This window comes from Oncorhynchus mykiss, chromosome 2, assembly GCF_057628025.1.
Source record: "Oncorhynchus mykiss isolate SJ-2025 chromosome 2, ASM5762802v1, whole genome shotgun sequence".
NCBI lineage: Eukaryota > Metazoa > Chordata > Actinopteri > Salmoniformes > Salmonidae > Oncorhynchus > Oncorhynchus mykiss.
In genome coordinates, this window is record NC_143023.1 from 64108050 (window position 1) to 64126220 (window position 18171).

The window sequence follows — 18171 nt, forward strand, 5'->3', positions numbered from 1 at the left end:
ATTGCATGACATAAGTATTTGATACATCAGAAAAGCAGAACTTAATATTTGGAACAGAAACCTATGTTTGCAATTACAGAGATCATACTGTAGTTCTTGACCAGGTTTGCACACACTGTAGCAGGGATTTTGGCCCACTCCTCCATACAGACCTTCTCCAGATCCTTCAGGTTTCGGGGCTGTCGCTGGACAATAAGGACTTTCAGCTCCCTCCAAAGATTTTCTATTGGGTTCAGGTCTGGAGACTGGCTAGGCCACTCCAGGACCTTGAGATGCTTCTTACGGAGCCACTCCTTAGTTGCCCTGGCTGTGTGGTTCGGGTCGTTGTCATGCTGGAAGACCCAGCCACGACCCATCTCCAATGCTCTTACTGAGGGAAGGAGGTTGGCCAAGATCTCGCGATACATGGCCCCATCCATCCTCCCCTTAATACGGTGCAGTCGTCCTGTCCCCTTTGCAGAAAAGCATCCCCAAAGAATGATGTTTCCACCTCCATGCTTCACGGTTGGGATGGTGTTCTTGGGGTTGCACTCATCCTTCTTCTTCCTCCAAACACGGCGAGTGGAGTTTAGACCAAAAGGCTCTATTTTTGTCTCGTCAGACCACATGACCTTCTCCCATTCCACCTCTGGTTCATCCAGATGGTCATTGGCAAACTTCAGACGGGCCTGGACATGCGCTGGCTTGAGCAGGGGGACCTTGCGTGCGCTGCAGGATTTTAATCCATGATGGCGTAGTGTGTTACTAATGGTTTTCTTTGAGACTGTGGTCCCAGCTCTCTTCAGGTCATTGACCAGGTCCTGCCGTGTAGTTCTGGGCTGATCCCTCACCTTCCTCATGATCATTGATGCCCCACGAGTGTGGGACAGGTGTGTGGACAGGTGTTTTTTATACAGGTAACGAGTTCAAACAGGTGCAGTTAATACAGATCATGAGTGGAGAACAGGAGGGCTTCTTAAAGAAAAACTAACAGGTCTGTGAGAGCCGGAACTCTTACTGGTTGGTAGGTGATCAAATACTTATGTCATGCAATAAAATGCAAATTAATTACTTAAAAATCATACAATGTGATTTTCTGGATTTTTGTTTTAGATTCCGTCTCCCACAGTTGACGTGTACCTATGATAAAAATTACAGACCTCTACATGCTTTGTAAGTAGGAAAACCTGCAAAGTCAGCAGTGTATCAAATACTTGTTCTCCCCACTGTATATATATATAAGCAGTACCTGATCTGTTTATGACCTGCTAGTTGCTATTTGCTCTGGGTGTTTGATGAGGATCTATGATCAGTTCCACATGCTGCTGGTGGCCTGGCTGGCTGGGATTGTGGGTGGGTTGGTTTGGGTGTGTGGTTGAGAGGGAAGGAGAGGCCCAGGGTCCACCCTGTATATGTAAGGGAAGGGGAAAGGGGGATGCCTTCAACTGAACTGGCAAAACGCTCTAACCACTAGGCTACCGAGATGCACCCATTCTGCCAGGACAGAGGAATACCAGCAAGCTCGGCTCTGTTTACTAAGCCTGCATAAGGGACCAATTGACACTCAGTTATAAACACTGTATATTTGTCTCTGTTCCCATAGGGGCCATAAGTATCTCTATGACAACTCAGAGAGACTACTAATGCACGTATTATGTCTACCGACTATAACACACATGATGACTGAATTAACAATGGAGACCGATGTGGAGACTGATGTGCTTTTCTATTTAAAAAAAAAAGAAGAACATAATTAGAATCATTAACTAATCAGCGGCGGACAAAAATATGGGTCTCTTTCACAGAGGCATTGTTCTGTGTTTGTTTACCCCAGTAAAAATACCCTTTTTACTATCCTGAAAAAAAGAAACACTTGTCGCTGTGTAGTTATTCAAGTGTGTGTGTATGTGTTTTCTTATGGCACAGAGATTGGTGCCTGGTTGCATGCCCTGCTTGCGTGTGCACATGCCCGGGGTTGCAAGCATGTATATGCAATGTTTGTAACGTAAAGATACTGCATTGTGCCTGAGAGACCTTCAAAGGAGTTCCATGTTTGACAGGGGCGTGCAACTGACAAGCAGCCCTCAGATTAGAGCACTGTGTCAGACGGCCCTCACACCTGCACACAGGGCTCCTTTGAAGTCCCTAATTGTCTCCTGCGTTCCTCCCCAAACTCACTGGGACGATCTCACCACCGCACACACGGTTTACACGCAGAGTCACAGATGCAGGGAGCAAGGCCAGCTCTGGTTTCTCCTTTGTGCAGAATGAGAGAGGGAGAGGGAGACAGGGAAGGTAAGAGGGAGGGAGAAAGAGGGAAAGAGAAAGAGAAGAATAGAAAAACAAGAGTGAGAGAGAGCGAGAGAGAGGAAGAAACAGAGAGGGAGAAGGAGGACTCAGTATCGGTCCAGAGCTGGGTTCTAATGCACAGTGACCAAAAGCCTGAGGAGGAGACAGGGGAAACTCTAGGGAGAGAGGAGAGAGACTGGGGGAACCCCCTGCTGATTAGGAACAAGGGCAGAGGAGAGAAGTGCCAGAGCAGGTTAAATCAGCAGGGAGAACCCCAGTGGGTGTAGGAAGTGGTCATAATAAGTCATGTGATGGAAGGACCTCCGTGAGTGAAAACAAGTGGGTTGTTGCGGTGCCGGGGCAGTGCAGGACCACATTGCCAGGGTTGCTAGGTTACGGTTAGAGAGCACATGTTGTCACATACACAGACCTTGTGATATCAGTCCTTTTCTGGTACCTCACTCCCTTTGAACAGAGCATGCAGAGTGCATAGAACAAAATAATGAAGAGCCATAATACTCTACTCTGTCGTATAGCTACTAGCGCTAGTTAGCATTGGCTCGCGAAACTACTTCTAACTTTCTTCACACTGGACGCAGAGACATAAACAATGGTGTACATGAGATCAACTGACTCTGGGGAAGTGGATAAAGGGCTTTATTGTCAAAATCCCTAACTATCCCTTTAAGAACATGGGATTTAAAGATAAGTTTACGAGAAATCGAACGGCTTTCATATACTGCATAGGCTGCCTGCTTATGTAGGGAAATCCAGCAGTCTTGTCAGGCGATGTAACAGTTTAATAGGCTGGATCAGAAGTCCTTTATCTTAGAATGTAAATGAGCCAACTCAATGGGATGACTCACTTGTTCAGAGAGAGGAGCAACAGAGGAGGGACAGGGGAGCAACAGGGGAGCAACAGAGGAGCGACAGGGGATAGGGCACAGTGTCAGAACCACAGAGGAGCCTCAGTGTGTCTGTATGAAGACTGTCTGGCTATATGAACGGCTTGGCAGACCACTGACAGACATTTCACGTCCTCCGTAAAGGAGGGCTTCTCAGGCTCTCTCTTGGTCTCGCTCTCCTTTTCTCTGTGTCTCTCTCTCCCTCCTTTCTTTCGCTCTCTCTCTCTCCCTCTCTCTGTGTCTCAACTACAAGCACCACCATACTGTAACACACATGATTTGCCATATATAACCTGAAGACCATTCAGTTGTCTTGTTTTGATCGTGGCTTTTACTACTCTCTTAACGCAAAGGGACTCGGAAGCCCGTTAGGAAAACTTTACATTTCCTTGTCTTAAGGAAGGACTGAAATGTTGTTTTATGTGTCTGTGCGTTTAAAACGTGCTTTATTAGTGCGCCATCAAAGTTTGTTGTCGATTTTGTATAATTCTATTACACTGTACACGCCCTTGAGTAACACAGGCCGTGTTCCTATTAGCAGAGCTTCAGTGTGTTACTTGTTGTAGTAGTAAGGGGAAACATAGAGGGCAGTAGTGGCCTGCATAAATGCTACCCGTACTGCAACATTGGCTGACCAAAAAGAACAAGGCCTTCACATATTTAGATCCGCAGACAGAGAACAGAGAATGACATCGGAATAGTTGACCAGCTCAAAGCAGCCAAAGCGTTCTGACAGCTCGTGTAGTTGCTCAGCCCTTTCTGTATGGCTGTGACTGGCTGAGCACACGGTCTGACATGACCCCAAAGGACCATCTAGTCTGTTTTTGTGCAACACAACACTACCTGGGAAGGTAGCAGGGACAGGTTAACTCACTAGCCCAGGCCCATTCCTCTGCCCTGGATTGTGACATGTCCAGGGCAACATCTGGAACAGCTGTTTCGGTGAACGTGCCTCCTCCCCTACGCTACACACACACACACACACACACACACACACACACACACACACACACACACACACACACACATACGATTTACTATCCTTGCATGGACCAAACAATTGATTCCCATTCAAAACCCTATTTCCCCTTAACCCTTAACCTAACCCTAATTGTGAACCTAACCCCTAAGCCTAAAATAGCCTTTTTCCTTGTGGGGACCGGCAAAATGTACCCACTTGTCAGAATTGTCCATGTTTTACCATCCTTGTGAGGACTTCTGGTCCCCACAAGGATAGTAAAAAACACACACACACACACACACACACGCACGCACGCGCGCACACGCACGCACACACACACACACACACACACACACACACACACACACACACACACACACACACACACACACACACACACACACACACACACACACACACACACACACACACACACACAGACAAAGAGCAGGTAGTTTAGGGGTTAAAACGTAACCGAAAGGTCGCTAGCTTGAACCAACAAGGTAAAAAATCTGTTGATGTGCAGGGCAAGGCACTTAACCCTCATTTCTCCATGGTTGCCGTTGATAATGGCAGACACTGGCCGTGACCCCACTCTCCGGGCTTGTCTCAGGACAAGATGGGATATGCAAAAAACACATTTCCAATTCATATATGCATATTAGTACATACTTGTGCATGTGTGAAATAGGATAAATATAAGCACAAACACACACACCTCATCAGCATGATCCCAGGAATGATCTACCTGGCCCAAACCCATGCAATGCCAATGCAGTTTCTGCATTATGATGAATTGATAGTACATGACACTACAACATTCTATGGCAGCCATTTAGATCCCCATTAACATTACATGGGGAATATTTAAACAAACTGAATTAGAACAATATTCTAAATTCTAAAAGTTGACCTAACTCTCTAAATATATGGATCTGAGCCAGCCGGGTCTTGAATGGTAGCTCGCTGGTGTCTTGCGGTCGAGCGGTCACCGACACTGCATGATTGCGGGAGGTTGGCCTCTCATATTTCCCCCAAAACCTCTGGCTCAGATCCCAAATTAGCTGTCCATTGAAGCGAGTCACCATGAAAAAAAGAACACACTCCCTGGCTGACACCCTCACTACTCTGAGGGCACAAACTAGCCATAGAGAAGGCTAGGCAAATTGGTTGAAAAAACTTGAAACTGACACACAAGGCCTTTTAGTATTTATCTCATGTCAATCAGTCAAAAGGCCAAGAGCAACAACATAAACAGCTACAGATAAGAAGTGATAGAACAATGGCTTCAGTTATACTCCTGCAAATACTTTACAATGAAAGTTGCCAGTTCCCTTTGTTCCACCACAATATCCCACTTCCTGACGGTCAGCTCCATAGAAGTGCATTGTGGTGTTCGGGGTTGAGTTTATAACCGCCATTGTGAGGGACAGATTTGTTTGAGGTCCTTTTGTGGGGCTCCTGATTAGTAGTTAGGAGGACCTGACAGGAAATAGACCTGACAGAAATTATACTGCACTCTAACTGCAGTTATACTGCACTCTGACTGCAATCTTTGTTTTAAGGGTGATGGTACGTAACCCCTGGCAGTGGAGCTTTCCTCCCCAGAGGGCGGAGGGGAAAGGAGCCTACGTCAATCAATCAATCAATCAATTTTATAAAGCCTTTTTAACATCAGCCGATGTCACAAAGTGCTATACAGAAACCCAGCCTAAAACCCCAAACCTAAAACCCCAAGCAATGCAGGTGTAGAAGCACGGAAGCATGGCTAGGAACAACTCCCTAGAAAGGCAGGAACCTAGGAAGAAACCTAGAGAGGAACCAAGCTCTGAGGGGTGGTCAGTCCTCTTCTGGCTGTGCTGGGTGGAGATTATAACAGTACATGACCAAGATGTTCAAACGTTCATACATGACCAGCAGGGTCAAATAATAATAATCACAGTGGTTGTAGAGGGTGCAACAGGTCAGCACCTCAGGAGTAAATGTCAGTTGGCTTTTCATAGCCGATCATTCAGAGTTAGAGACAGCAGGCGTGGTAGAGAGAGAGTCGAAAAAGCAGGTCTGGGACAAGGTAACACGTCCGGTGAACAGGTCAGGGTGCCACAGCCGCAGGCAGAACAGTTGAAACTGGAGCAGCAGCATGACAAGGTGGACTGGGGACAGCCAGGAGTCATCAGGCCAGGTAGTCCTGAGGCATGGTCCTAGGTCTCAGGTCCTAGGTCTCAGGTCCTAGGTCTCAGGTCCTAGGACCATGCCTCAGGACTACGTGGCCCTTTGATATCTCAGCAGAGACCCTGTAATTCAGGGGCTCATCAATACTAATCATGATCACAGTCGCAATGGGAACCGGAATACATTTACCCTAACACAACATTTCCATTGATTCCCAAACAAATATGCACATGCACGTAGGCTAGTATACATGCACGCACACATACACTCGCTGATGCATGCACACACACACGCACACACACACACACACACACACACACACACACACACACACACACACACACACACACACACACACACACACACACACACACACACACTTGCGCATGCACAAGGGGGAAACTTCAAAACCCAATTAGTATGTTGCTGACTGTTTGGTTAAGCAGAGAAGAGACACAGAGAAAACATTTAGCTAGTTCCCTGAAGACTAGACCACACTGGTTGGGCGCCCATGCCCTGTTAGAGGTCAGGGGTCAAGTCTGTGATGTCTGAGTTGGTTTCTCCATCTCCCTGTTGCACAATGAGCCAGGAGAGTTGAAATGAAGTTCAGCATATAATGTGGTGTAGAAATACATTTTCAGGTTTTGAAATACATTTCCGCTTCGTCCAAACGACTAGCTAAAGCATAAATTGCTTTTCATATTTTTTTGTATCTTCCTCTTTTGTTGACATGACCCTTGCAGCAATTGTTCCTGCGGTTCACCATCCTTTTCATTGTCACCTCAGTTGTAGCATTTTGAAAGGAGATGGTTACTTCTCTTTCCTTGAGTAAATATCCCTGGGAGAATTGGACTGCTTACCCTCCATTAGCGTATAGGGCTCTGACTGAGACTTCAAAGCAGAAGAATTCCCTCAGTCTTAAGAATATGACAGGCTTACAGACAAAAGAGAGGCACAAACTGTAAAACAATGTATTGTTTTGGTTCCTCCTTACTTTCCCTTGAAAACTTGTCAGAACCTGTAAATGGATTTAGCTTAGTTAATGGTCTCTTTGAACACCTTAAAAATATAGGTAGAATGAATTGGTTGAACGTTATTAATGCGTTCATGCAAGAGTTTTGCCCATGGATATCCTGTTTCTAAACAATAATTCCAATGATCCGTGACTGAGTTTCCTGAAGAAAAATTGTTTCACATAAAATATTGTGTTGAAACGTCATAGAGTTTATAGAGTTCGGCATTTCTCTGTCAAATGTTCTTGTCTCGTGTATTGTTCATGTTTAAAAGATACTTGACACAGATGTAGAGAGGCGCACTGAACTAATGTCAAACTCATGTAGAGCAACATAAATCACATGATTTACATTTTCTCAAGATTTTCTTTTGGCAAATCCAAAAGATGTCATAGGACTACAGCCATGCAGGCCTGAAACTCTAGGCCAACATGTGGCATGACTTTATATGTACCATCAAGGATATTACGCTTAGCCGTGTCCGAGTGTTTATGAAGATATACAGTGGGTATCATAAGTTTTCACGCCCCTTGGATTTCATTTTTTTGGGGGGGTACAATGTGGGGTCTAAATAGATGTAATCATAATTTTTTGTCATATATATATATACAGTGGGGCAAAAAGGTATTTAGTCAGCCACCAATTGTGCAAGTTCTCCCACTTAAAAAGATGAGAGAGGCCTGTAATTTTCATCATAGGTACACTTCAAAAAAATCCAGAAAATCACATTGTATGATTTTTAACGAATTTATTTGCAAATTATTGTGGAAAATAAATATTTGGTGGCTGACTAAATACCCCACTGTATATATACACTACCGTTCAAAAGTTTGGGGTCACTTAGAAATGTCCTTGTTTTAGAAAGAAAAGCAATTTTTTTGTCCATTAAAATAACATCAAATTGATCAGAAAAACAGTGTAGAGATTTTTAATGTTGCAAATGACTATTGTAGATGGAAACGGCTGATTTGTTATGGAATATCTACATAGGCGTACAGAGGCCCATTATCAGTAACCATCACTCGTGTTCCAATGGCATATTGTGTTAGCTAATCCAAGTTTATCATTTTAAAATAACTTTCTTCTGAAACTCGTCAGTGTTTTCTTGTTCTGAGAAATGAAGGCTATTCCATGCGAAAAACTGAAGATCTCGTATAACGCTGTGTACTACTCCCTTCACAGAACAGTGCAAACCGGCTCTAACCAGAATAGAAAGAGGAGTGGGAGGCCCCGGTGCTCAACTGAGCAAGAGGACAAGTACATTAGAGTGTCTAGTTTGAGAAACAGACACCTCACAATCCTCAACTTGCAGCTTCATTAAATAGTACCCGCAAAACACCAGTCTCAACATCAACAGTGAAGAGGCGACTCCGGGATAATGTCCTTCTAAGCAGAGTTCCTCTTTCCAGTGTCTGTGTTATTTTGCCTATCTAAATGTTTTCTTTTTATTGGACAGCCCGAGATATTACTTTTTCTTTGCAACTCTGCCTAGAAGGCCAGCATCCTGTTGTCGCCTCTTCACTGTTGACGTTGAGAGGGTTGTGGCAAATCCAACACAACATATCACTGAGTAACTAACTCTTTATTTTCAAGCATGGTGATGGCTGCATCGTGTTATGGTTATGCTTGACATCAGCAAAGACTGTGTCGTTTTTCAGGATAAAAAGTAATGGGATGGATCTAAGCACAGGCAAAATCCTAGAGGAAAACCTGCTTCAGTCTGCTTTACAGCAGACACTGGAAGAGGAATTCACCTTTCAGCAGGACAATAAGCGGGCACCGCAAACATGGTTGTCGATTAAGGCCCTCCCCCCCCGGCACCTCTCTGATTCAAAGGGGCTGGGTTAAATGCAGAAGACATATTTCAGTTGAATGCAATCGGTTGCACAACTGACTAGGTATCCCCTTTCCCTTCCCTTCCTAACCTACAACACAAGGCCAAATCCAGATTGAAGTTGCTTACCAAGAAGACAGTGAATGTTTCTGAGTGGCCAAGTTACAATTTTGACTTAAATATCTATGGCAATACTTGAACATTGTTGCCTAGGCATGATCCCCAACACCTTGACAGAACTTGAAGAAAAGAATAATGGGCAAATATTGCACAATCCAGGTGTGCAAAACTCTTAGAGACTCACCCATTAAGACTCACAGCTGTAATCGCTGCCAAAGGTGCTTCTAACATGTATTGACTGCGGTTGAATCTTCCCATGTTTTGAGGCACACCCTGGGTGTTGGACTGGAACGTACTTGATCGCTTTGTACCTTTATTTTTGGACTATTATCCTGCGGCTTTGTACACTTCTTCTGCCCATTTTCTCCATTCTGTAAAGCTGTAGTATAATGTTCCTCTTATACTTCAGAGAAATAACCAAAACCCAAGAGTTTACAGGCAAGAAGTTTTCAAATAGCATAGTGTGCTGCTAATTTATCTGTGTGGATCCTTTTAACTTCAATCACCATCGTTGGCATGGAAAGATGATTGAGGAGTAGATCAAAAGCACAGATAGCAGTGGTCCCAGAAGTGTCAGCCAGCCCTGTACACAGGAAGCACTGCAATGGGACTGCTGGGGAACGTACCTGTGTTCAGGAGATTATAGGCCTCAAATTATCATTGCTACTGTAGCTGAATGGGAATCAAATCCTCCTCTAACCGGGCCAATCTGTAGAAGTGTTAGGAGAAAACCTCTGGGAGGACTAAAGGTAAGTTGTGAATGTCTTCAGAAAATCCTATTCAACACACACTCTTTTCATACTAGGTAGGGACTACTCTCTCCAAAGTCAAAACAGAACTAAATCTATTGATAAAACAGAGAGCAGAATTTGCCATCCATTAAGTTAAGTCAACCATTACTATAAGCTTCGCAGTAATGATCAATTAGCGTACAGTATATTGCAACTATTGAATCTGAATCAGGTGAATTACTATCAGAACCCAGATTAATCAGCTAAAGATTCTCCCGTTTCTATAAAGAATTGTACACCTCTGATTGTAAATCCACACCAGGGCAGACTGAGTCCTTTTTAAAATATATAAGAACTCCTCTTCTCTTTAACTGAGAAAGGAGCCCAATTCTCTCTCCAGGGAACTTAACTCCCTTTTTCCACATTTTGTTACGTTACAGCCTTATTCTAAAATGGATTTTTTTTAAATCCTCATCAATCTACACACAATACCTCATGACAAAGAAAAAAATGTTTTTTAGACATTTTTACAACAACAAAAAAAAAAAAATACAGAAATACCTTATTTACATGAGTATTCAGACCCTTTGCTATGAGACTCGAAATTGAGCTCAGGTGAATCTTGTTTCCATTGATCATCCTGGAGATGTTTCTGCAACTTGATTGGAGCAAAAACCAAGCCAATGAGGTTGAAGAAATTGTCCGTAGAGCTCCGAGACAGGATTATGTGGAGGCACAGATCTTGGGAAGGATACCAAAACATTTCTGGAGCATTGAATGTCCTCCGAAATTCTTAAATGGAAGAAGTTTGGAAACACCAAGATTCTTCCTAGAGCCGGCCAAACTGAGCAATAATGGCCTTGTTCAGTGAGGTGACCAAGACTGGATGGTCACTTTGACAGAGCTCCAGACCTCCTCTGTGGAAATGGAAGAACCTTCCAGAAGGACAACCATCTCTGCAGCACTCCACTAATCAGGCCTTTATGGTAGAGTGGCCAGACGGAAGCCACTCTTCAGTAAAAGCTCCATGACCACCCGCTTGGAGTTTGCCAAAAGGCACCTAAAGGACCCTCAGACCATGAGAAATAAGATTATCTGGTCTGATGAAACCAAGATTGAACTCTTTGTCCTGAATGCCAAGCATCACATCTGGAGGAAACCTGGCACCGTCCCTACGGTGAAGCATGGTGGTGGCAGCATCATTTTGTGTGGATGTTTTTCAGCAGCAGGGACTGGGAGATTAGTCAGGATCAAGGGAAACATAAACGGAGCAATGTACAGAGAGATCCTTGATGTAAAACCAGCTCCAGAGCACTCAGGACCTCAGACTGGGGCGAAGGTTCACCCTCCAACAGGACCACAACCCTAAGCACACAGCCAAGACAACGCAGGAGTGGCTTCAGGACAAGTCTCTTAATGTCCTTGAGTGGCCCAGCCAGAGCACGGACTTGAATCCGATCAAACATCTCTGGAGAGACCTGAAAATAGCTGTGCAGCGACGCTCCCTTCCAACCTGACAGAGCTTGAGAGGATCTGCAGAGAAGAATGGGAGAAACTCCCCAAATACAGGTGTGCCAAGCTTGCAGTGTCATACCCAAGAAGACTCAAGGCTGTAATTGCTGCCAAAGGTGCTTCAACAAAGTACTGAGTAAAGGGTCTGAATGCTTATTAGGTAAATATGATATTTCAGCCAAAAATTCTACAAACCTGTTTTTGCTTTTCATTATGGGGTATTGTGTGTAGTTTGAAAAACAATACACTTTCCGAATGCACTGTATACAGTATATATTTCTACAAAAGCGTCACCCAGTGTTCTCACTATGTTTGATGAATAGATATTACACTATTTTTGGGAAAATGATGTGGTCCCTTCTCGAAAACATACACACTCAAATTGGTACATCTGGACCAACGCGGGTTTGTTAAAAACTATTATCCTCAGATAAACTGTCTCCGAAGCTTTTGTTAGACTAAAATGGTCTTACTGTATCTTTGGTCAGTTTTTAGCTCCAGTTTCATGAATATGATTAATGGAGGTGGGTGGTTGGATGTTGGATGGGTAAGTTTGGGGGAATAGGGTGGGAGGTGGAGGATCAATTATTTTTGTTGTTTTTTCCCTTTACATACGACTGAAAATGCCAATATGAATAAAGATTTGGTCCCCCAAAAAAGAACATCTGAGTTTATCTGTACATCTGTGTGTCTCCGTTCCTGTGATTATGGTCAAGAGGCAATCAACTGGAGATTCACCTCCATTATATTTTATGGTCATCACGTGAAACTACCATGGTCTGGGTTTTACCGTTTCCCAGAAGCTTAGAGGTTGTTTACACACGTGGTCACAAAAATGTCAATGGTGCCACTCACAACCACTTCAAAGTGCATGTAAATGTAAGTTATGGGCCACTTTCCTCAGAGCAGTAGACTGGAGACGGATCACCTTGAGTGGACTGTCTTGTTCTAGTCTGACTGTAGACCCTCCAGTTAGTCCTTCAGCCCTTTAGACCCTCTGATATGTCTGAGGTTGTGGACACACCCTGTCTCTTATTGTTCCTGGCTGTGAGAGTGTACAGATCCTATCAGTATCAGGGACGTCTTGCCGCCACACTGCTGGACAGGACAGGGGTTTTATTTGTTGTCTGCTCCCCGCTGCACTGGACGCCTGTTGCGTCCGTCGTTAGATGAATGAGACCAGAGCGCAGCGTGGAAAGTGTTCATGATTTTGAATACTGAACTCCGACAAAACAACAAAATACAAAACACAAATGTATAAGTTCTGCAGGGCTAGACAGCAACAAATCAAAAACAAGATCCCACAAACTAAAGGTGGCAAAAGGCTGCCTAAGTATGATCCCCAATCAGAGACAATGATAGACAGCTGCCTCTGATAGGGAACCATACCCGGCCAACAAAGAAATAGAAAAACTAGAATGCCCACCCTAATCACACCCCGACCTAACCAAATAGAGAAATAAAAAGGCTCTCTAAGGTCAGGGCGTGTCAACGCCTCTCCTTTTCTGGCTGTTAGAGACAGGGGAGGGCTCCAGATCTGACCCCCAGATAACAGAGTGTGTCAGAACATTAGAACCAGGCCTCTGGACCACCAGCAGAAGTCAGAGGAAACATCTGATACATACCAAGATTCCATATGGTGGTACAGGTGTATTCCTCATCCTCAGACAACATCTCACACAACTGCAGCCTAAACTTTGTTCTTCCTCAATCAGAGAAGAGGTGAGGGACAAATACATATTTATTTATTTAATTGTAAAAAAAAAAAAAACTTGTTACTTTATTTAACTAGGCAAGTCAGCTAAGAACAAATTCTTATTTACAATGACGGCCTACCAGGGAACAGTGGGTTAACAGCCTTGTTCAGGGGCAGAACGACAGATTTTTTACATTGTCAGCTCGGGGATTCAATCCAGCAACCTGTTGGTTACGGGCCCAACGCTCTAACCACTAGGCTACCTGCCACCCCTAAAGTCCTAGCAAAGCAGATAATTCTCTGTTGTAAACACATCATATCCCCTCTATAGAGACATGGTTTACACTTGTCCTCAGAGATCAGGAAGACAAATTGAGGTGCTGTGGACCAGAGAGATGTAATGTATCAGTTGTGTTTTAACTAACATGGATACTTACTAGGGCATCACAGGGTCATACTGTATATCTAGTCTAAAGTTGTATGAGTCGTACGTACGGAATACGCATGGTATACATTGTCCAATGAAATGCTTATTTGCAGCTCCTCACGGTGTTGGGATGGAGTGGGTCAGTGTGTTTGATCAAATGTGTGTTGCTGAAGGTGGGTTGGAGCGAGGAGACTTAAGTCTGTAAAGTAATTCAGTATGTGAAGGGTAATGTCTGCAGGTAACAAAGCGATCTCTCTTGATGTCTGCTGGGAATATGTCATTAACCCATTACCTCTGATGTCCTCTCAGTTGGCAATGCAACCTAGTCTCAGAGCATTTCCTATTATTCTGTATGTAAATCTGAGACACTCCATTTAGTATGATATGTATGGTATGTATTAATTTGTGGATGTACATTACTTATTTTGTATGATGTTACAAACAGTATGTTCGTAACTTCTTATTTCATGTTACGAATTTGCAAAACGTACAATGCGTTACGAATTTGGTGCAAATGTACAACATGTTACAAATTAGCAAAACATATGATATATTATGAATTCTAGCTAGGTGGCTAACGTTAGCTAGGCTAAGGGTTAAGGTTAAGGTTAAGTTTAGGAGTAAGGTTAAAGGGTTAAGATTGGGGTTAGCGGACAGGTTAGCTTAAAGGGTTAAGGTTATACCAAATGCAACATGTCATACTAATTTGAGTGTCCCAGATTTACATTTACTATGTTACATCTAGTCTATAAGACCAGGCTGGGCAATGAGGTCAGTCAGAGGGCATATAGTATACACTTTGTGCTGTCTCTCTCTGCTAGACAGGCTGGAGTTGGACAGATTTGCTCCCAGACAGCCGAGCAGCAGAGCAGAGAGCAGGTATAGCAGGCCAGAACAAGGCAGTCCTGACAGTACAGACAGAGAACGACAGCACCCAGTTTCAGTGAGAGAGAGCAGAGAGAGCATCAAACACAGACCTCTCCGTGATGGTTGTCCGCTTATTCTTGAGGAAAAGCAGTCATTTGTTCAAGACATTTGAACTAAATTTACAGACCAGAGACTTTAAAGGATTGTTGCGTTCGAGCAACAAGCTGTTGCAGACTGCAGACTGTGTTTGTTTACTAAGTGACTCAGATCTTTGTTTGGGTCACATATGCCTTGTCTGTCTGTCTGTCTGTCTGTCTGTCTGTCTGTCTGTCTGTCTGTCTGTCTGTCTGTCTGTTTGAGGGAGCATTCCAGCACTGGAGCTGAATCGTAATGCAACGCAGACCTCAGTGAACTCTGAGAGCAAAACAAATGGGCCAGTCTAGATATCCTACAGAGACATCAAAGTCCTTTACATTATTAATTATGACTATAATATGACTATCAAGTTTCTTGCCACTTTGGTTATTCTCATTGTTTGTTCTTTATAACGTTATTGACCTCATTTAGACCTCAGTGAACTCTGAGGACAATCAAACGGAGCAATATCTCATGTCTGGTGTCAAGATTGCACGTGATTAATTGTGACTATCATGATGTTGTTTGTTCTTTATACACAATAGATCAGATCCATATACAGCTGAAGCCGGAAGTTTACATACACCTTAACCAAATACATTTAAACTCAGTTTTTCACAATTCCTGACATTTAATCCTAGTACACATTCCCTGTCTTGGGTCAGTTAGGATCACCCCTTTATTCTAAGAATGTGAAATGTCAGAATAATAGTAGAGAGAATGATTTATTTCAGCTTTAATTTCTTTCTTCACATTCCCAGTGGGTCAGAAGTTTACACACACTCAATTAGTATTTGGTAGCATTGCATTGCATTAAATTGTTTAACTTGGGTCAAATGTTTCGGGTAGCCTTCCACAAGCTTCCCACAATAAGTTGGGTGAATTTTGGCCCATTCCTCCTGACAGAGCTAGTGTAACCGAGTCAGGTTTGTAGGCCTCCTTACTCGCAGACACTTTTTAAGTTCTGCACACAAGTATTTTATAGGATTGAGGTCAGGGTTTTGTGATGGCCACTCCAATACCTTGACTTTGCTGTCCTTAAGCCATTTTGCCACAACTTTGGAAGTATGCTTGGGGTCATTGTCCATTTGGAAGACCCATTTGCGACCAAGCTTTAACTTCCTGACTGATGTCTTAAGATGTTGCTTCAATATATCCACATAATGTTCCCTCCTCATGATGCCATCTATTTTGTGAAGTGCACCTGTCCCTCCTGCAGCAAAGCACACCCACAACATGATGCTGCCAACCCCGTGCTTCACGGTTGGGATGGTGTTCTTTGGCTTGCAAGCCCCTTTTCCTCCAAACATAACAATGGTCATTATAGCCAAACAGTTCTATTTTTGTTTCATCAGACCAGAGGACATTTCTCCAAAAAGTACGATCTTTGTCCCCATGTACAGTTGCAATCCATAGTCTGGCTTTTTTTATGGCGGTTTTGGAGCAGTGGCTTCTTCCTTGCTGAGTGGCCTTTCAGGTTATGTTGAAATAGGACTCGTTTTACTGTGGATATTGTAAGCGTTTTCCAGTGGTGAAGGAGAGGCGGACCAAAACGCAGCGTGGTTATATTGATTCATGTTTAATGAAAAAACGATAAACACGAACACTACAAAACAATAAACGTGGAAAACCAAAAACAGCCCTATCTGGTGCAAAACACAGAGACAGGAACAATCACCCACAAACACACAGTGAAACCCAGGCTACCTAAGTATGATTCTCAATCAGAGACAACTACTGACACCTGCCTCTGATTGAGAACCATACTAGGCCGAAACATAGAAATACCCAAAACCTAGAAAAACAAACAGACTGCCCACCCAACTCACGCCCTGACCATACTAACTAAATACAAAACAAAGGAAATAAAGGTACCTGTTTCCTCCTGCATCTTCACAATGTCCTTTGCTGTTGTTCTGGGATTGATTTGCCAATTTCGCACCAAAGTACGTTCATCTCTAGGAGACAGAACGCGTCTCCTTCCTGAGCGATATGACGGCTGCGTGGTCCCATGGTGTTTATACTTGCATACTATTGTTTATACAGATGAACGTGGTACCTTCGTTTGGAAATGGCTCCCGAGGATGAACCAGAGTTGTGGATGTTTACAATTTTTTTTCTAAGGAATTGGTTGATTTCTTTTGATTTTCCATGATGTCAAACAAAGAGGCACTGAGTTTGAAGGTAGGCCTTGAAATACATCCACAGGGACACCTCCAATTGACACATTTTCTTGAATTTTCCAAGCTGTTTAAAGGCACAGTCAACTTATTGTATGTAAACTTCTGATCCCCTGGAATTGTGATACAGTGAATTATAAGTGAAATAATCTGTCTGTAAACAATTGTTAGAAAAATTACTTGTGTCATGCACACAGTATATGTCCTAAACGACTTGGCAAAACTATAGTTTGTTAACAAGAAATTTGTGGAGTGGTTGAAAAACAAGTTTTAATGACTCTAACCTAAGTGTATGCAAACTCCCGACTTCAACTGTAGATAAATGCATGGCTCTGATTTAGATTAGGTTTCTGTCAATTCAGCTCTGTAGTTACTTCTCTGCGGGGGCGGGCACGTTTGTCTCCACCTATGAAAGTTATGTGAAAATAGACAAATGGCTCACAGGTCGATAATGATACGTTGCTGTTTAATATTTTCGATCTAAGATTCTTAATTAGAGAACACATAATGGGTGGAGGATATGGAATAAGATGAGTCAGAGTTGGTTGGGTATCAAAAAGACGGTACTGCAGGGAAGGGAAGGGCACAGCCAGACAGGCTAAAAATAAAGTACAGCGTCTTGTTCACTCACAAACATCTCAGAGGTGCTGGTCCAAACTAGACCTAATGTTGTAAAGTTACTCTTTCATATTAGAGATGTATTTCACTCGTGTAGGACATATCTGAGAGCTTATCTCGTCTTCTATTGCTGACCTTTCAGACAGACTACAAGGATGTACATGCAAGTTTCCATTGTTTTTTAGTGTGATGGGATATTGTACGACTGGAGTACGACGTATGATACTATAATTATACGTCCTATAATTTGTATGACATTGCACGACCACTCTTCCATTCTTAATGTAACCTAACATAACGTAATATATCCTACTAAATGGAGAGTCACAGATTTACGTAGAGAATAATACGAATTTCCTTGAGACCACGTTGGTACATGATGTAATCTTAACATGTAACATCCCTGGCTAGAGGCTAGGGGGGGGGGGGGGGGGACTTCTGCCTGTGGAATAAAATGCAATCCCCTGTTTTGTTTGTTTTAGCTCACACCGGATGGAATTCCCCTCTTATCTAAATACAATAATTACAACCTGGATGTGGAAACAGTTTCCATTCTTCTCACCCCCTTTTGTTTGATTACTCAGTGCAGGAACACACTCCCGAGGCCTCTGTTAGCTAAACTCACTTGATTCATAACCATAGCCGTTAAATCCAACCCAAGGGATAGACCACTATGTCTCTGATCTCGGGATAGATTGCTTACTTGGTAATATTTCTGTAACTGTGTACCGT